Genomic DNA, 21691 nt, shown 5'->3' on the forward strand with positions numbered 1-21691 from the left:
AGACCCTTCATCAGAACTGGAAAGGAAGGGGGTAGAAGCCAGAATAAAGTGAGAGGAAAGGTAGGTGTGTAGGGGAGGGGAGATGACATGAGAATATATTTTTCTAATGTAATATTACACGATTAGAATAATTTATTACACTGTAGAGCTCACACTATTTTCCAATATTCTGCTCAGTCCCAACTGTCTCTTCCATTGCTGATTATACTTAAATGCTCTTTTAGATATCTCCTTTCTATCACTTAGAATCATAGTCACACAGAATAGAACAGGCCCTGTGTGATGCACCATCAATAACTCTCGGAGACATGAGGTGAGAGATAGGCTTTTATTAGCTGGAAGAAAGCACTGTCAGCGGCAAGAGACCATCACACAACGTCCTGGAGACTGAGGGAGGAGCAGTGCCTCCAATCGCCTTTATACAGGGGCCTGTGGGAGGAGCCACAGAAGCAGGCAGCAGGGGGGCGTGTCCAGACAGTTATATGTAGTTCACCACACTGTGGCTCAACACTGACCAAGATATCCATCTAAGCTAGTCTCACTTTCCCATGTTTGACCCATACCTCTCTCAAGTTTTCTTATCAATATACCTATTCAAATGTCTTGTAAATGTTCTTACTATACCTGCCTCAGCTTCTTCCTCCAGCAGCTCTTTCCTATAGTGTACATACCACACTCTGCATGAGAAAGTTGCTCTCATGCTGGCTCCCCTCTTACCTCTTGCCTTCTCTTCACCTGCCTATCACCTCCCTCTGTACTCCTTCTCCTTCCCTTTCTCCCATGGTCCATTCTCCTCTCCTATCAGATTCTTTCTTCTTCAGACATTTACCTTTTGCACCTATCACCTTCCAGGTTTCCACTTTATCCCATCCCCCATCCACCTACCTTCCCCCTCAACTGGCTTCACCTATCACCTTCCAGATTCTCCTCCCTCTCTTTCCCTCACCCCATCCACTTATTCTGGCTTTTCTCCCCTTCTGTTTCAATCCTGATGAAGGGTCTCAGCCGAAAACATCAACTCTTTATTCCTTCCCATAAATGCTGCCTGACCTGCTGAGTTCCTTCAGCATTTTATATGTGCTACTCTGGATTTCTAGTTTTGGCAGAATCTTTTGTGTTTATTATTTACATAAATAGGTCCCTTTTCCTAGGAATTATTCATGTTTGTTGAAATCCTCTCAACACCTTGGGGCTAATTTAAAAAATCACCACCAATCTCTACCTTCATTTCTAAAATCATATATGTATATTAAAACTGTGGTCCACACACAAAGTTAAAATGGAGAAAATTCCATATAATTAGACAGAAAAGCAAAAGGTTAATTTCTCTAATTCTTTCTCATCCTTGTAGGCTGATAAAACTCTGAATGGCGACCCAAATTAATTTACCCAAAAAGATCGAAGGAAGAACTTGGCAATTATTTTGTTTACAAATCATTGAGTATTTATAAGTTTGCCTTGATTTATATATTTTGCTAGTCTTTATGAAGGTCTAAAATTATAAATGTGATATAATTAAAGGTTATGAATATTAAGCACTGTACAATTCCTAGTACAATAACTTTTTGGATTACTTCCATATGTTAATACATTCACTGAATTAAGATTCTACAAACAATTCTCAGTGTGCAGATAACCATTATCTTAATGGTCTGAATTTTGCAATAAGCATTGAAGAGAAGGTAGAAGGTATTAACTTCAAATAATTCTCTTAATTCATAAAAGATCCTGGGACCTGGCTTACCGCACTTTCAATGCAAATTGCTACAAAGAGCCTGTGTAAAGGTGTAGTGTCTGGTACAGGTGATGCCACCAGAAAGCAGACAATCTCAAAGGAAGTCAATAGGCAACACATCTCTAAATTTTAATAAAAATTATCAGTTGTCAAAAACAAGTTTTTTGTAAGTCATGGAATGTTGAAAGGATTGACAGTTAGACTGCCCATGATTTTCAGAAACAGAAAGGTTGTCTTGACTTGGGATTGCAATTGGTTTATTATTGTCACATGTACTGAGGTGTAGTGAAAGGCTTGTCCTGCATACTGTACATACAAATCAATTCACTTCATAGTGCCTTGAGGTTACACAAGGTAAAACAGTAACCGTATGCAGAATGAAGTGCTACAGCTGCAGAGAAAGTGTAGTACAGGTGGACAATAAGGTGTAGGATCATAACAAGGTGTATTGTGAGGTCAAGAGCCTATCATTTTGTACAGAGATAATCAAGGATCAATGTGTGTGCCCTGTGGCCTCATGTGTTCAAGTGTAAATAAAATATTGTGCAACACGATAGAATTTCTAGCTCTTTAAGCAGCCTTCAGATTCATGGAGCAACTCTGGTAAACCCCAGTCTTTTTGCTGTCATGATACCCATAAACTCCAAGCCAATGATCAGTGAGAATGCACAACCATAACTCTGTAATGGTTTGGCTTCTCAGCAGCTCGGGCCCATGAAAAGACTCCGGCTCATTGCAGACGTGATAATATACTCCTTCTTCACCTCTGATCAAATCCTCCAACTGGCTCAGAGTAATCATCAGCTTATTTTCTGCTCTCCTCTGTTTCCGAAATGCTGTGGGATGTTATAGACATACAATTAATTCAACCATTACATTGAACAGTACATGGGTGCATACACCCCAGTCATTTTTAGCTGCTGATTTTGATACTGATGAAGTACCGCAGGCTCTAGTCCTACAACATTTCAAAGACAAGAACATTAATTGATTGCAATCTTGACCCTGATTACAGGAATAATTGAAGAAATAATTTGGAATCATTTAAATTGAATGTACATAATATTTTAATTATGGTGCACATTCATGTCAACAATTCATTGATCTAAAATATTTGGCAGTGTTTGAATACTCCGGAAGTACTAATATTCTGCAGGCTGTCACATTTGCATTTCCTTTCAGCTAGACAGTGTAAGCATAAAATGACAATTGTAAATTGCAGGTTCGTCAGCTGATACTGCATATGTTAACATTTTAATGACATTGTCCTTTGCAAAGGAAACCTTTTATATTTCCTTGAGTTCAATCATCCTTTCATTTCTATGAATGGACCAGCTTTCAATTCAGACCTGGACATTTAAACAATGACAAACTCTAAGAATAAGAATTTATTAATTTATTACATATAGATATAAAATATCCACTGGCTTGTCATTATTCCTTCAGTAGTCATTATTATTTTAATATGTAACCAAAAAGCATAAGAAATTAAATGAGGACAATTGACTACTCAAGCCTGCACAGTCGTTAAACAAGATCATAACAGATCCAATCTTGACTTTAGCATCCCTTTTCAAGGAATACCCCTCCCCCAACACTCATAACCCTTAACCTGAGAAAATCTGCAGATGCTGGAAATCCAAAGCAACACACACAAAATGTTGGAGGAATTCATGAGTCCTGACGAAGGGTCTTGGCTGTTTACTCTTTTCCATACACACTGCCTGGCCTGCCGAGTTCCTCCTGCATTTTGTGCATGCTGCTCATAACCCTTGACTTGCGTAGTTCAAACTGCACCTTAATTGTATTCAGTAGTTCTGCCTCCATGTCTTTCTGCGGTAAGGAATTCCGTAGGGTTTTGACTCTCAAAGGGAAAATTATCCTCCACATCTGAGCAAGGTGATCCTCATTCCGAAACTGGGCCCCTCATTCCAGATGCACCCTGTAAATCCTTCTCAGAATTATATGTTTCATAGTCACGGTCTCATAGAGTATCACTGCATGGAAACAATCTCTCAGACCACTGAGAACATACCAGCTCCCGTTTATAGTGATCACATCATTATACTTCCCATATTCACATTGGCTCACTCAGATTCCAACATGCACCCACACATTAGCGCTGATTAATTTGCCATACCTAGGATGTGGCAGGAAATCAGAGCATCTGGAGGCAGCTCACATTGATCACAGAAAGGACATGCAAACTCCACATAGACAGCACCTGAGGTCTTGATTGAGCCCGGGTTGCTGGAGTAGTGAGGCAGCAGCTCTGCTATCTGTGCCACTGTGCCACGCAGTAAGGTTACCTTGCATCTTTAAACACTGATAAATATAGGGACAACCTTTCTACATCAACCCCTTTTCACACATTAATGCTGAAATCAACCTTGTGTCTCTTCACCATCCTGCTTTCATCGTAAGTATATTCCATATTAGGTTGAGGAGTAAAACTGTATGCAGTACAGTCTCACTGGAGTTGTGTAAAGCTGCATCAGAGCTTCTCTTATATCCCACTCCTTTTGCATTAAAAGGTAGTGTAAAGGGGTGTTTCTTCTTTTTCTTTGTTACTGTGTATGTTAATCAAAATGGCTTCTTTGTTTTGTTAAAAGTAGGAATACTTCTTTGTTGCGAGAGAGTGCTGGAAGCTTGTTTGGGTTAAAATTTACTGATAACGAGAATTGTATTCCTTTGTAAACAAATTGGGATTAATGTTGCTCTTTCTTCTGAGTCTGTAAACTATTGTTGGCGGGCTTTTGGGGAGATCAGCACGAGGGGTTGAGAGAGAGAGGACATGATGCTGTAAACTGGGTGAGGAACGGACACCAAGGGGGGGGTCCAAGGCCAGGAGGTACCCTGAGGAGAGGAGACGAAGATAGATGTGCTTGGTTGACCACTTTGGGTGGTCCTGAGCTGCGAGTCGAGGAGTTCGGAGGGGATCGAATGGTGGCCAAAAGACTTCAGTAATTGAGCGCCAATGGTTGTGCACAAAGTAGTTTGGACTTTGATAAGTTTGGTGCCTTTTCTTTATTTTCTTTTCCTTTATATATACTGTATGGTTATTAATCAGTTATAGTAATCTTTATAAATTGTAATCATTTAATCGCATATGGTGTCCTGTCTTTTTTTTGCCAAGGTGGGGACAACGCACAGCATCCTCACAAGCTGATTAGCCAGTTTGGTGGGGCCGAAGGCTGCTCCCCCAGACGAGAACGAGCTGAGCGAGCCTGAGGTGGCCCAGGGGGTTACAGTAGCATTCCATTTGCTTGCACAACTATCTGCATATCTGCATGCCCAACCTTTACATTTTATGCATTAAAGTGCTCAGAACAATTTGCATCACAACATTTAGTAGTTCAAAAATTCAAACTTCAAAATAAATTTATTATCAAAGTACATACAGTATACATCACCATATATAATCCTGAGATTCATTTTCTTGTGGCATACTCAATAAATCGAATAGCCATAATAGAATCAGTGAAAGACTGCACCTACAGGGCTAACAACCAGTGTGCAAATCCAAACAAAAATAAAAGAAATAATAACAATAATAAATAAGCAACATGTTTTGAGAACATGAGATGAAGATTTCTTGAAAGTGAGGCCATAGGCTGTCCACACAGTTCAGTAATGGGCCAAGTGAAGTTATCACTTTTGGGAGGTTCTAAGACTAGAGGTCACAGACAGAATAGAGAGGCATCCTTTTAGAACAGAGATGAGGAGAAATTTCTTTAGCCAGTGCATGGTGAATTTGTGGAATTCTTTGCCACAGGCAGCTCTGGAGGTCAAGTCATTATGTATATTTAAGGTAGAGGATGATTGATTCTCAATTGGTCGGGGCATGAAAGCATATGGGAAGAAGGCAGGAGATTGGGGCTGAGTGGAAAATTGGATCAGCCATAATGAAATGGCAGAGAAGACTCAATAGGTCAAAAGGCCTAATTCTGCTCCTATATATTATGGTCTTATCTTTTAAGGAATCCTGCACAAGGACTCCCAAGTCCCTTTGCATCACCGACTACTGAATTTGCATCCATTTTAGAAAATAATCTGTGCCTTTATTCCTTCTACCAAAATGCTTGACCATACACTCCCCAACACTGTATTCCACTTGCCTCTTCATTGCCCATTCTCCTAATCTGTCTAAATCCTTCTGTAGCCTCCCTGCTTCCTCAACACCATCGGACTCTCCACAAATCTTTGATTTGTCTGCAACCTTGGCCTCAAAGTCATCAATCCTATCATCCAAATCATTGACATATAACTTAAAAAGAAGCGGTCCCAACACTGAGCCTAGTGAAAGACCACTAGTACTGGCAGCCAACCAGAAAAGGCCCCCTTTATTCCCACTTATTGCCTCCTGCCAGTCAGCCAATCTTCTATCCATGCTGGTATCTTCCCTGTCATACCATGGGCTCATATATCTTGTTCAGCAGTCTCAAGTGTAATACCTTGTCAATGGCTTTCTGAAAACCCAACTAAACAACATCAACTTACTCTCTGCAGGCATCCTGGCCTCTACAAGGGACTGGCAGCTATTGGTGGATCTCAAACAGCAGCTGAAGTTCCCCAAACATATCACAGCCCCACCCTGTGACCAAACATTGTCCTTGTGTCTGAGTCTACTAAGCAAGTGGTGCTGCTGGAGCTGACAGTCCCATGGGAAGATCGCTTGGAAGAGGCCTTTGAAAGGAAGCTCTCCAAGTACCCAGGACTGGTTAGCAACTGCCAGCAGGCTGGATGGAGAGCGAGGTGTCTCCCAATGGAGGTTGGTTGTAGGGGGTAGCCCGTTCCTTAGCTAGAGCCTTCAGCAATTTGGGCATCGAGGGAGAGAGGAAGAGGAGAGCCATCCGCAGTGCCACCAATGCAGCAGAGAGGGCCTCAAGATGGCTGTGGCTCAAAAGAAGGAAGACATAGAATCAAGTAGCTAGCCATCTGGACACAAGCTGGGGTCTGATCAGCCCTGGCTGTGTCACCTGGGGGAGGGTGTATGATGTCTGTAATTTTTCTCGAAGAATTCCCACAGAATTTTAGGCAAGATTTCCCCGACTGGAAGCCATGCTCTATTCACCCTATCTTATCATGATGCCTCCAAGTACCATAAAATCTCATCCTTAGCAATGGACTCCAACATCCTCCCAATCAATGAAGTCAGGCTAGCTGACCTATTTCTTACATTCACTAAAAAATGCTTTAAATTTGCAAATATATTTTTAACAAACCATGATTTTCTTATGATTGTCTCAATGCCATGTTATCATCTCCTTCATAATAGATTCCAACACTTCCCCAATCACCACTGCTAACTTACCTGGCCAGCTTCCTACAAAGTAGCTTCCTACTTTGAGTCTCCTTCCTTTCTTGAACAGTGGCCTGATATTTGTTGTGCCCTGGGACCTCTCAGAATCTAGGGAGATTTGGTATGTTACAACCTATACATTTGTTCTCTGTGCAGCCATTTCCCTTAAGACACTTGGATGCAGCCTATCATATACAGATGCAATGTGAAACTTGAGCCCCATTAGTTTGCCTAATGCTTTTTCTCTTCAGAAAGATTTTAAATTCTCTGTCCCTATTGTTTTTGATTGTGTAATATAATTGGGTTGTTTTAATATCCACTGTGAAGACAATGCAAAATAATTATTTTGAACCACTGCAATTTCTTTATTATCCATCGTTAATATCCATGGGAGCAACACTTACTTTAGCTACTCTCCTTCTTACATACCTATAGATCTATTGTTACTCTTTATCAGTTAACTTGTATATTCTAACTTGTACTCTTAATGTTGTGATTTTTAAATCTACTTTGGTTTCTCAATACTTTCAAATCTTTATGCCTACAACTAATTTTTTTCAATTTGATAAAAATCTATATTTCTTATTAGCATGGATAGAATATACTTGCTGTGGAGCCTTTCTTCCTCAGTGGACTTTACCTTAGCTGAAGTTTATGAAGTATCTCCCTTAAATAATTGCATCTATTAATCTATAATCAGGAGTCCGTGAAAGAGGATCTCGGCACAAAACAATGACTATTTACTCTTTTCCATAGATGCTGCCTGGCTTGCTGAGTTCCTCCGGCATTTCATGTGTTTTGCTTTGGATTTCTGGTATCTGCAGGTTTCCTCATGTTTGTGATACTCTTTAATCTACTTTCCTCATCCACTTTAGCCAACTCTGCCATCATTCCAGAAAGTATTGGTGGAAACTGGCGCATACACAAAAAGATAAGCTTTAGACTGATTGCTCATTGAGGCAAGGATATCTTATTTTGTGACAGTCATACAGAAGCTTTGTATGTCTGTCTGTCTAGATACCATATCTGATGCGGACGTCGGTGACCATGGTTTTCCATATAGATCTATCACTTGTTCTTTGAATGACTTCCATTTCCTCAATGTGCAGGAACCTGGCTAGGCTTTTGATGTACATAAGATGAGGTCTTCCTCTAGGTTTGCTCCCCTCGATTTTTCCAGAGAGAGTGAGTTTTTCTAGTTCATCTTAAGCATGATGTGTCCTAGGAAGCTGAGTTGTCTTTCTCGTATTCTTGGTATGAGTGATCTAACTGCTTGGGCTCTTCTGAGAACTTCTTCATTTGATGTGTGTGTAGTCCATGATATTTTTAACATTCTCCTATAGATGCTTTGTATAGGAATGAGAAATCATTGTATTGAAGAAAAAATGCACTAACTGAAAGTGGGACAGGATCCTGGGTGTTCAAATTAATGGGTGACCTGCAATCGGGAGCCCGATCATGGCCTGGGGTGATGATGGTGTTGGAAGTGGTTATTTTAAGACTGGCAACATATGATATGGAGTGGGGAAATCAGTAACTGATGAATTAAGTGGAGGTGGCAACGCTGATGTCAGGATCTGTGTCAATTGGTGGATCAGGAAGAAAGGGACGTCAAGGCTCAGACTGGTGTATGTGGATGTCTGGGGGAGCTGGCATTGTGCTTGAAAGGTCCAAAGGAGATCAGGTAAGTGATAGGACTTAGCTGTGTGGGTAACATTATTAGTACCTAGGTGTCCCAGGAATGACCAATGATAAGCACTGCTTGAAACAGGCATTAAGTTCCTTTTTAAAATACAAAAAGGAATTGAGTTTTAAAGTTGCATTTATCAGTCACTAAAAACAAGGATCTAATTAGAAAGCAAAAATATGAATTAAATGACCCCCACTGTTTATCCATGTATTGGTGTCAGTATTTTACCATTCTTTTTTTTTATTGTCCAAATCCAGCATTTCTCGGTGTCCTGTTACTGAGGCTTTTCTAGGTACAACAAAGATTAATTTTGCAACATTCGCCAGTGTCATGATACACTGAAGACGCATGTGGTGTGGGGTCCTGATACACTGAAGACACATATCCCCTACCCCTGTATTTTCTCTCAACTCCAAATTCACCCTTCCTGCAGTTGCTCATGGTAGCCATAGAAACAGTCCCTTCAAGCCTTGAACCACCTTCTCATGCTTCATGGTTACATGGACAAGTCATTGTAATTTTTCTGAGGCAGCTGCTATTGGCTTTCATGCAGGTAAAGATTTTTGTACATGAATGATCAATTTATTTTCCTAATTTTTGAATTTTTCATGCATCACTCTATTGGGCATTAACACTTCGTGTAGCATCTATTTAGTATGAGAAAGAGACAAAGTGAATTCCCATTTCTTGGCCTCTACAGTAAGAATATCTTCCTCATTCTGGAAGGAACCAGTTTTCTGGCTGCCCTACCTATAAGTTCGCTGCTACTGAATTAAGAAATTGTACTCTCATCCATTCAGTAGGATCCTACATCAGAAAAGAAACCCAAATGTATTACATAGAGATTGCATCACCGAAATGGCTTGTGTCAATGTTTACATCCACAAAAAATTCTCACTCTATTTACATTACTTTCAACCTCATGACATAATCTTTTGTGCCCTTCACCCTCAAATGTTTTTCAAGCATCCTGCAAGATAAATCTATACTATTCACCACAGTGAATCAAAGAGGTACCAAGTTTCACATTCTTGCCAAACTTTTTAATTACATTATTGTATCATACCAGTGGTTCAGATTCCGCCATGCTGAATATAACCAAAGGGTACTGGAATCTCACATCATTACTTTCTCTTCCGTGCAGCCTCCTTATCTGATGAGACAATGCTCCTCAACGTGAACAAGTGGATGTATCTGCAGAATAACAGGCCTTACAGTTGTATAGAAATTTCTTCTCTCAGAGGGTGATGAATCTCCGGAATCCTCTGCCCTGAAGATGGAGGCCAGTTAGTTAAATATAAAAATATTTGGAAAAGATTGAGCAATTAAGAGTCAGGTGAACTGATAGGAAGATTAATTGAGGCCAGTATAGATCAGTATGATCACATTAAGTGGTGGAGCAGGCTTGAGGGGTCTAGTGGCCAACTCCGGTCTTATTTACTTGTCTTTTTGTATTCTCAAAAGAAGCATAAATTGATTTAAATTAATATAAATAGTGTCCCAAACCAGGACCATTTTGATTCCAAATTCCAGAACCTTCTTGCACCCGACAAAAAAAGCTGGTGTCTGTGGCTACAATGGTGACCAGAAAGCCTTCCTTAATTGGCTACAAATCCAAACCGAGCCAAGACAAATGGCGACCAATTCTGACAAAATGATGACTGCGTACAAGATGAGTCTGAAGAGAACTGGGAGTGTACAGTCATTTTCATTTCCTTAGGGTTTGCATTTGATGAATAGCAATCTTCAACATGCCGTGGTATGATATTATTTGTTTCAGTGATATTCATTGGAAAATACTGTAAATATTGGCCAGAATTCTAATGATAACTCTCCGTTCTTCAAAACGGAGCATAGAGATGTTGTCCATCCACTAATGGAGTAGATAAGAGTCTCAGTTTAACATCAAAAGGTAGCATCACATTGGAGAGTTAGCCTAACTGGTAGATAATACACTGCTGAAATTAGAAGTGCTTGGTTGTGAAAATCCAGGTCACATGTAGCATTGATCCATGAGGATCTGGGGATCAAAGTTAAAAGGTAACCGGGTTAAAAATAATCACCATCACATCACCTCACATCACCACATCCATTCTACCAACCATGAGAAAAAAAAACACAAACCGGGTTTATCCCAGTGAGATTAAATCTAAATGTATGGAAACACATGAAAACAACTAATTCTTCACCATGTAGGTATTTCCACATAGTGTTGTGTGCAGATCGGTGCTTGAAGCAGGAAGGGAAAAAGCAGCACTTTGCAACCTTGCTTCCATATTGGTGCAAAACCTAAACCTTCCAGGCTGAAAGAAGTGCTCAAAAATAATTAAACACTTCAGAGATTAGCAGCAATTAATTTTATCCATGGCACTGAGCTGGATGATTGATCCACATTGCATCCAGTTTGGATGCTTAACTAGAAGGCTGCATTTTTGAATGCACATTTAGCAGAGTTGAACAAGCCTTTTTAAGCAACACATTTCCATAATAATAACCCACAGAATAATTGCTACAAAGATATTGGCTGTATAGAAAGATATAGTGAAGGTGCTATTTCATTCCTTGTACTGGCATTTGAAGTTTATTGAAACAATTTCTGCTTCTGTGCTCATTGAGGTATGCAGAGAACTATTTTATATGCAGAGGTATTAAAGCCTGTTTATCACCGATTTTATGCACAATTTCTTTCTCTGTAAGCTGGTTGAAATTTTTTACACTGATGTTCAAAGATGGAGAAGTCCCTGTATGAATCCTTCTGCATATTCATGTGTATGTTTATATTATGAATTAGAGTCATGCCTGCCTTGTTCCCACTTGTCAAATAAGCTAAGTTTCATTTACAATCACTTAAAGCACTAATTTAGAGATTCAGTGCATAAATTCTCAGTGTGTGTCTCGCAAACTAAGCCTTGTCCCAATACAGTCTTGCTGTATCTCAGTGCTTTCTGAAACAATCATAGACTCCAAGCTAAACCTTAATTAATATTGACTAAGTCTTAGAAGTCCAGCTGGCACACACCAAGGTGAATTAACCCATTGATTGTAAGCATGCCATTTAAAAACACAGTGCCCTTCAGCCCACAATGCTGTGCACAACATGGGAAACAATATCCTAGAGGGGAGGTTTGCTAAGGCTATTGGAGAGTGTTTAAACTAGAATCGCTGAGGGGTGGGAACCAAACTGAAGAGACGGAGGAAGGGACAGTTGAATCACAAATTGAGAAAGCTTGCAGAACGTGCGAGAGGGAGGATAGGCAGGTGATAGAGAAGGGATATGCTCAGACCGATGGTTTAAGATGTGTCTATTTTAATGCAAGAAGCAACATGAACAAAGCGAATGAGCTTAGAGCGTGGACCAGTTCTTGGAGCTATGATGTTGTGGCCATTACAGAGACCTGGATGGCTTGCGGACAAGAATGGTTACTTAGAGTGCCAGGCTTGAGATGTTTCAGAAAGAACAGGGAGGGAGCCATGGCACTGTTGATCAGAGATAGTGTCACGGCTGCAGAAAAGGAGGAAGTCTTGGAGGGATTGTCCACTGAGTCTCTGTGGGTGGAAGTTAGAAACGGGAAGGGGTCAATAATTCTACTGGGTGTTTTTTTATAGACCAGGGACATTTTGGAGCAGATAAGGAGACAGATTCTGGAAAGAAGTAATAACAAAAGTGTTGTCGTGATGGGAGATTTTAATTCCCCAAATATTGATTGGCATCTCCCCAGAGCTAGGGGTTTAGATGGGGTGGAGTTTGTTAGGTGTGTTCAGGAAGTTTTCCTGACACAGTATGTAGATAAGCCTACAAGAGGAGAAGCTGTACTTGATCTGGTATTGGGAAATGAAGCTGGTCAGGTGTCAGGTCTCTCAGTGGGAGAGCATTTTGGAAATAGCAATCACAATTCTATCTCCTTTACCATAGCATTGGAGAGGAATAGGAACAGACAAGTTAGGAAAGTGTTTAATTGGAGAAAGGAGAAATGTGAAGCTATCAGGAAGGAACTCTGAAGCATAAATTGGGAACAGATGTTCTCAGGGAAATGTACTGCAGAAATGTGGCAAATGTTCAGGGGATATTTGTGTGGTGTTCTGCATAGGTACGTTCCAATGAGACGGGGAAAGGATGGTAGAGTTCAGGAACCATGGTGTACAAAGGCTGTTGAAAAACTAGTCAAGGAGAAAAGAAAAGCTTATGAAAGGTTCAAAAAAATCTAGGTAATGATAGAGATCTAGAAACTTATAAGGCTAGCAGGAAGGAGCTTAAGAATGAAATTAGGACAGCCAGAAGGGGCCATGAGAAGACCTTGGCGAGCAGGATTAAAGAAAACCCGAAGACATTCTGCAAGTATGTGAAAAGCAAGAGGATAAGACATGAAAGAATAGAACCAATCAAGTGTGACAGTGGAAAAGTGTGTATGGAACCAGAGGAGTTAGCAGAGGTTCTTAATAAGTACTTTGCTTCAGTATTCACTAAGGAAAAGCATCTTGGCGATTATAGGGATGACTTACAACAGACTGAAAAGCTTGAGCATGTAGATATTAAGAAAGAGGATGTGTTGGAGCTTTTGGAAAGCATCAAGTTGGATAAGTCTCCGGGACCAGATGAGATATACCCCAGGCGACTGTGGGAGGTGAGAGAGGATATTGCTGAGCCTCTGGCAATGATCCTTGTATCTCCAAAGAGGACAGGGGAGGTTCTGGAGGATTGGAAGGTCGCCAGTCTAACTCGCTGACGTCCACATGCCTGCACGGTTGGTCCTCGACCAAACTGTCAAATTAAAAATGATCTCCTCTTATACTCTTCCCGCTGGTCTAACTCGCTGACATCCACGTGCCTGTGCAGTCATTTCTTGATCAAACCACTGAAGAAAGGATGAGTGAAATATCTTTCCTTTGTATCATGCACCATCACAGAGCACAAGACTGGGGTTTCTTGGTGGAACAAATTCCATTTTAATGTTGTGAAGAAGAGAACCAGATGTGTTCATTGTTGCTGATCATTGATAATGGTTACCATGGCTAGCTGGGTTGTTGAAATCAGTAAGGTGGCTGGAGGCTCTGAATAGCAGTCAAGTCAGGGCATTTTCATTGAGAACTGGTGATTGGGAATTCATTGGGTGGAGGGGAAGTGGATGTTAGGTGGGGGTTTCAATTCAACATCTAATGTCTAATGTGGCAAGTGGAGATGCATCTCTACCAAAGGAGCTGTAAGGTGCTCCTTCCCTCCACTAGCCTACAGGTCACCCTTGGACAGGGTGTAGCACCTGCTTATTCCCCTGCAGTCAGGGTCACGTGAAACCATGGGAGCAGGTGATGGATGGTCATATGAGCAGCTGGTGCATATCACAAGTCCCAATTATGTGACCATTGACACCAGGCAGACAATCTCTGAAGAGCATTGATAATAGCTGGGGTCATCCATCTTGTAAAGGCACTGCCCAGAAGAAGGCAATGGCAAACCACTTCTGTATAAACATTTACCAAGAATAATCATGGTCATGGAAAGATCATGGTTGCCCACCTTGTAAGACATGACAACTAATGAATGAAGAAGTATCCAAAGGAATTTCTGGAATATGACTATCTGTCAGCCATTGTAGTAAATTCTCTCCAAAGAAAATACCTTTATACACATTCAGAGTTGAAAGAAAGCAATGGTGAATGTAGACATTGATGTTTCAGTTTATGTTGTTTACATACCTAATATAAAATATTCAATATAATACCCAGGCAAAGTAATAGTCCATAGATTTGTATGGGATGCTGAACTCTAAAAGAATAGAAGGTTTAATCAACTTAAATCAACCCGGTGTTTGAATTTTAAATTTTAAAAGAAATAAACTTGATTAGTTCAGATGTTACTCTGACGGCAAGGGAAATCTACTATTTCACCAAAAACATTGAAAATCCAGTGCCTAGCCAAAATCTAATTGAACCTAGAAACATCAAATTTGAAGACCAAGATGAACAAATATTATTATTTCAGTAGTTGCTGGTTAGCAAAACTGATTGGTTTAATATCAATTCATTTTAAAGGGCAAGTGAACATGCTGTATCGTCCAAGGATGATTCTGTGATGAGCTTCATTGATGGACAGGAGGTGCAAGTTCATATGCTGGGCTTTAAAATAAAGATAAAGGCAAAACAAAATTTATTGCAGCAGTGTGATTTCAATGCACCAATATTCAAAGCCTGGATAGCGCATGTTCTTCATTTGTCACGTTGACTAACAATGCCACAGTAGTTCTCTCCCGGTTTGAGAATATCAGAGGCATGAACATGCATGGGTTCACACTCCAGGCTAGCAGCAACAATTACTTCTACATATCTTCTTTCATTTGTTAAAACATCCCGAAAACAACCTGTCTTTGACAAAGCCATGCTGACTATTCCTAATCATTTTACAGGCAGTCTCCGGGTTACGAACGAGTTCCATTCCTGAGTCCGTCTTTAAGTCAGATTTGTACTTAAGTCGAAAAAGTACATCCGGTATTATTTAGCGTCAGTCAAACGTTTGTCATAGTATATAGTATATATTTTACCTTTCTATGCATATAGAACACTTAAGATACATACGTATTCCAATAATTAAACCACTGCGTTGCTTAGTAATAATTGTAGCTTCCATCGGGGTAGGGCCTTTCACATGCTCCATTATTCCCACTTTATCCTTTGTCCTTTAAAATTGTTCCGATCGTTGGCCGACTGTAGCCTAACGCTTTTCCAATGATCGATGACATTTCACCTCTTTCCATACACTTTATTATTTCCATTTTATTTTCAATCGTGATCGTTTCCCGTCAATGGAACAAAAACACTGCGGGCAGTGGGTCCCGAGCTTTGCCGGTTCCCGAGCTCTGCCAGGTCATAAGGACCACCCCACTGAATTACCCGGATCCTAAAGTCCACTGCACTGAGACAGGTCAAATGGGACAAGTGGGGGCCTCCACAATATTCTGCGTGGGAATTTAAACCGGAGGTGGCAGTGTTTTTTTTTCACGTGGTCGTGTTACGAGCTTGACATCAAACTGGCATGGATGGAGAGTGCACTCAGGAGGGTTTGTCACTGCATCGAACTCGGGAACCTCAGTTCTCGAGCCTGGTGTTGATCTCACTGCGCCACCAGCTGACCGGAAAAGCGGGGTGAGCGGTTGTCAGGGTGAATCTTGCTAAGAAATATTTAAGCCAAGTACAAAGTTACACACTCAACACGGTGTCAATAGCAACTACTTAAGATGGCGGACAGAGTTCTCCTTCCTCGGTTCGTAAGTATGAGTTTTTCGTAAGTCAGACATTCATAACTCAGGGACTACCTGTATGCCTCTCCAAATGTTCATAAATTCTGCCTTTCAGGATCTTCTCCATCAACTTACCAACCACTAAATTAAGACTCACTGCTCTATAATTTCCTGGGCTAAGTCCACCCCTTTTCTTGAATAATGGAAGAACATCCGCAACCCTCCAATCCTCCAGAACCTCTTCTGTCCCCATTGACGATGCAAAGATCATCGCCAGAGACTCAGCAATCTCCTCCCTCGCCTCCCACAGTAGCCCGGGGTACATCTCATCCAGTCCCGGCGACTTATCCAACTTGATGCTTTCCAAAAACTCCAGTGCATCCTCTTTCTTAATATCTACATCTTTTCAGTCCGCTGTAAGTCATCCCTAACATCTCTAAGATCCTTTTCCATAGTGAATACTGAAGCAAAGTATTCATTAAATACCTCTGCTATCTCCTCCAGCTCCAAACACACTGTTCCACTATCACACTTGATTTGTCCTATTGTCTCATGTCTTATCCTCTTGCTCTTCATGTATTTGTAGAATGCCTAGGGGTTTTCCTTAATCCTGTCCACCAAGGCTTTCTCATGGCCCCTTCTGGTTCTCCTAATTTGTTTCTTAAGCTCTTTCCTGCTAGCCTTATAATCTTCCAGCTCTTTATCATTAACTAGTTTTTTGAACTTTTAGTAAGCTCTTCTTTTCTTCTTGACTAGATTTACAACAGCCTTTGAATGAAGGTAACATTTGCAGTTTTTTCCTGTGTGAGGATGGTGAGTATATATTGCCAGTGAAGTCCTTTGTAACATCTTGTCTATCAAAATAACATTGCTTCAAAATAGTTATACTTCCAAATTGAAAAAGTTACCAATCCATTAACTAAATTTTAGAAGTTCACTTTAATCATTTAGGATACCCCACACAAATTTCAAAAATATTATCCATTTTAATTTTTTATTGGGTAGTGCATGAAGATTAATGTTAATGGAATGCATATCTAAAAAAGATAAATAAAATGTCAAATTGTGAAGCAAAATACATACAAAAATTTCCATTTTCATATCTTTTGATGTTTCTATGGCTGAGCATCAAGCCTGCAAATCTCATTTAAATGAAGCAAAAAAAAAACATGCTGGAGGAACTCAGTGGCAGCATCTGTGAAGGGAAATGGACAGAAAACATTTCAGCTCGACCCTTCAGAGCTCATAAAGGAAATGAGATTGTTTCCCCTTGATGTGATATTTTTAGCTACAAGCATTCAATTTTTGTTTCCCACAGAATTCAGTTTGTGAATGTGTAGTGCTTCTAAATCAGATGCAGAAATATGTAATAAATGATTCTCTTGCTTTCTGTCTGTGCCATGGAATGTCACAACTATACTGCTAGTAGGGTGAGACATAGAGCAGTACAGCACTTAAACAGACCCTTTGGCCATCTAGACCTGGCCAAATCCTATCGACCTACACCTGAAGCACAGCCTTCCATAAGACCATAAGACATACAGTATGAGCAGAATTAGGCTATTCAGCCCATCGAGCCTGTTCTGTCATTCCGTCATGGGTGGTCCCAGATCCCATTCAACCCCATACATCTGCCTTCTCACTATATCCTTTGATGCACTGACTAATCAGGAAACTATCAAACTCCACTTTAAATATACCCACAGTTGAATGTTTGAATTTTCTCCCCATTTAGATAATAGTCCGCACTATTGTTCATTTTACAAAAATGCATTTTCATAAATTTCCCAACAATTGCGGTCTGTGGCAGAGTATTCCATAGATTCATGACTCTCTGGCAAAAAAAATTCCTCTTACCTCTGTTCTGAAAGGTTGCCCCTCAGTTTTGAGGCTGCACCCTCTGGTTCTAGATACCCCCACAAGAGGAAACATCTTCTCCTCATCCACCTTATCTAGTCCTTTCAACATTCAGTAGGTTTCAATGAGAACCCCCCACATTCTTCTAAGTTCCATTGAGTACAGGCCCAAAGTTGCCAAGCTCTCCTCATATGATAACTCCTTAATTCCTAGAATCATCCTCGTGAACCTCTTCTGGACACTCTCCAATGACGACGCATCCTTTATAAGATAAAGGGTTCAAGACTGTTGACAATACTTCAAGTGTGGCCTGACTAATGTCTCAGCATCTTCTCCTTGCTTTTATATTCTATCTATTCCATTTGGAATAAACACCAGCAGTGCATTTGCCTTCTTTACCGCAGATGCAACCTGTAAATTAACCTTCTGGGAGTCTTACACAAGGACCCCTAAGTCCTTCTGCATCTCTGATGTTTGAATTTTCTCCCCATTTAGATAATAATCTGCACTATTGTTCCTTTTACAAAAATGCATTTTCATAAATTTCCCAACACTTTCCCAGCCACAGAGGTTAGGCTAACTGGCCTATAATTTCCTTTCTTTTGCCTTCCTCCCTTCTTAAAGAGTGGAGTTACATTTGTAATTTTCCAGTCCTCCAACCCCCTCATATCCATATATTTACCTAATCATTTCTTAAATTCTGCAATTGAACCTGCATCCTCTACTTACACTGTAAAGTGATTTCACACTCTCAGCACCTTCTGAGTATAGAAGATCCCCCTCACATCCCCCTTAAATATTTCATCTTTCACCCTTAAGCAATGACTATAGTTCAAATCTCACCCAAATGTAGTGGGAGAACCTGCTTACATTTCCCTTATGCTCCTCATAATTTTGTATACCTCTATCACATCTCCCCTCATTCTCCTATTCTCCAGGGTATAAAGTCCTAACTTATTTAATCATGCCCTAGAGCTTAGGTCTTCGAGTCCTGGCAACTTACTTGTAAATTTTCTCTATGCTCCTCCAATCTCATTGATATCTTTCTTGTAGGTGGATGCCTAGGAAATCTACACAATACTCCAGATTTGGCCTCACCAACATCTTATACAACTTCAACATAACATCCCAATTCCTGTCCTAAATACTTTGATTTAAGAAACCCAACATGCCAAAAGCTCTCTTTATGATCCTAACTACCTATGATGTCACGTTCCAGGAATTATGGACTTCTTTGTTCTACTGCACACCTCAGTGTCCTACCATTTGATATGTAAGTCCTACCTTGGTTTGTCCTCCCAAAATACAACACCTGACTCTTGTCTGTATTAAATTCCACCTACCATTTTTAACTACCATTTTTAACAATTTTTAACTGATCCGGAGCATGCTGCATGTTTTGATAGCCCTTCCTTGCTATCCACTATGCTCCCAATCTTGGTGTCATCTGCAAATTTTCTGATTCAGATTACTGCGTTATCATCCAGATCATTGAAAAGCTAGTCACAGGCCTCCCGTGAGAGAAGCTAACATCTACCACCACTCACTGGCTTCTCCAGCGAAGCCAGTGTTGAATCCAATTTACTACTTCAGCCTAAATGCCAAGTGATTTAACCTCCTTGACCAGCCACCTATGAGGGACTCTAACAAAGGCCATGCTAAAGTACAGGTAGACAACGTCCATTGTCTTTCCTTCATCAACTTTCCTGGTAAACTCGTCAAAAAACTCTGTAAGATTGATAGCTGAAATTTAAATACTTTAAATATGGACCTAACTGTTTGCTAGATGTGAAATAATAATGATCAATAAACTGGATCTGTCAATTTCTTCAAGAAAAATGTTGGAGTAATCAATTTGTTATGTTGTTATCATAGGGAACTAAAATGCCTAGTTATGTGACAACATTAATATTGGACTGTGAGTGAGCACTCCTATATTCTTCCCGTGCACAGATAACAAGGCACCTGGGAAACAACATAAAAAATGAAAAGCTTGTTGGAACTATGCCAAGGAAAGTAGATAGCTTTAATTGCTCTTTTAGCTAAAAATTGAACTTTGTGGGGAGTAATAAAAGTTGTTATCGTGATACTTAAAAAATAACTCTGGTCCTCATCTATCTTAAGCTTGCAGTCCCTGGGATAACGAGCAATTATTGCAAATCTTTCATGGCTTTAGCAACCCTAAGAAACGAGCAAGTGGCATGAGGCATTTTTTTCAGTGTATGAAGTATATTTGCTGCTCTATCTCTCTTCATCAAGCATCAACTATAACTGAGAGGACAGACTGGGTGAGGGAGGTACTCTCAGGTCAACAGCAATGAACGGCTGCAAGGGGACACAGGAGAAACTAGTTTAATGCATTTCTGATTTTCCCACATCTTGAAGGCATTAATTTAACTGCTGGTTTCAATGGCAATATGCAGCAAAAGAAATGAGAATTTAGTGGCTTGGAATAATCAATCAACAGCTTGGCTCTGCACCTAACTGTATTACAGCATGACCTCAAGGTCCAAATCAGACAAAATCCAAGTTTCTAAGCAGCATCTGTGGCCTGAAACCTTGACTGTATTCTTCTCCATAGATGCTGCCTGGCCTGCTGAGTTCCTCCAGCAGTTTGTGCGTGCTGCTTGGCTTTCCAGCATCTGCAGATTTTCTCTTGTTTCCAAGTTTTTAAAATGTGGTTCCTATAATTCTTAAAATATAGTATCCCAGGAGGAAAATTGAAGTTTGAAAAATGATGCCTTATTTACATTATATAGGGAGCTGGTGTGTAATACTATAAGTGGAAAAGTGATGTGATACCCCACTTAGGTTCTGCTTTTACATCTCAACATTTCAATACATTGATATTTCTTAACTGTATTGGAGCATATGATAATAACATTATAATTCATCCTTCCCTAATTAAATACTCATCATACCATCTGCCTCTGTCCCTGTCCTAGTTGATGCTAAAGGTCAGGGAGTTGTAATCACTGTCTCCAAAGTGCTCACTCACTGAGAGATCTGTCACCTGACCAGATTCATTGTTAATATTAGATCCACTATGGCCAGTCCTCTAGTCGACCTGTCCACATACTTTGGCTGAAATCCTTCCAGGACAACCCTAACAAATTCTGCCCCATCTAATCTTCTTGCATTTAGGAGATGCCAATCAATATTAGGAAATTTGAAGTTTTAGCTTTGATGTTTTTATACATCCAAATAATAAACATTGCCCAAGCAATGATAGAAGACCAAGCAGGTAGTGAAGATGAAAGCACAACAAAGCTATTACTCAATGTCAAGAGAAAATCTGCAAATGCTGGAAATCCAAGCAATACACACAAAATTCTGGAGGAACTCAGCAGGACAGACAACATCTATGGAAAACAGTACAGTCAACTTATGCAGGACTGGAGATAGAAAGATGAGGGGTAGAGTTAAATAGTGGGGCGAGACGTGGGAGGAACACAAGGTGATGGGTGAAACTGGGAGGGGGAGAGGTGAAGTAAAAAGCTGCAAAGTTGATTGGAGAAAGAAATACAGGACTGGAGAAGGGGGTATCGAATAGGAAAGGAGAGAAGACCATGGGAAGTTAAGAAAAGGGGGAGGGGAGGAGCACCAGAGGGAAGCAATGGGCAGGCAATGAGATAAAGTGAGAGAGGGAAAAAGGGATGGGGAATGGAGAAGGGGGAGGGGGCATTACTGGAAGTCTGAGAAATTGATATTCATGCCATCAGATTGAAGGCTATCCAGATGGAATATAAGGAGTTGTTCCTCCAACCTGAGTGTGGCTTCATTGTGACAGTAGAGGATAGACATATTGGAATGGGAATGGAAAGTGGAATTAAAATGGGAGGCCACAGGGAGATCCTGCTTTTTCTGGTGGCGCTCAG

The 21691-nt window shown here is 40.4% G+C and overlaps 1 protein-coding gene across 3 annotated transcripts in view; it reads left to right on the forward strand.

Annotated features, from left to right (window-relative positions):
* The window catches only part of LOC132377884 (uncharacterized), a 48959-nt gene that overhangs the window by 23444 nt on the left and 3824 nt on the right, over positions 1 to 21691 (forward strand). For 2 of the 3 annotated variants that reach the window (XM_059944333.1, XM_059944332.1), the window contains exon 2: positions 16713 to 16769. The exons of the other annotated variant lie outside the window; for it this stretch is intronic. The gene's annotated coding sequence lies outside the window, so the exon portion shown is untranslated. The remainder of the gene's footprint in view (positions 1 to 16712; positions 16770 to 21691) is intronic. 3 annotated transcript variants of the gene reach the window in all.

This window comes from Hypanus sabinus, chromosome 19 (assembly GCF_030144855.1).
Source record: "Hypanus sabinus isolate sHypSab1 chromosome 19, sHypSab1.hap1, whole genome shotgun sequence".
Taxonomy (NCBI): domain Eukaryota; kingdom Metazoa; phylum Chordata; class Chondrichthyes; order Myliobatiformes; family Dasyatidae; genus Hypanus; species Hypanus sabinus.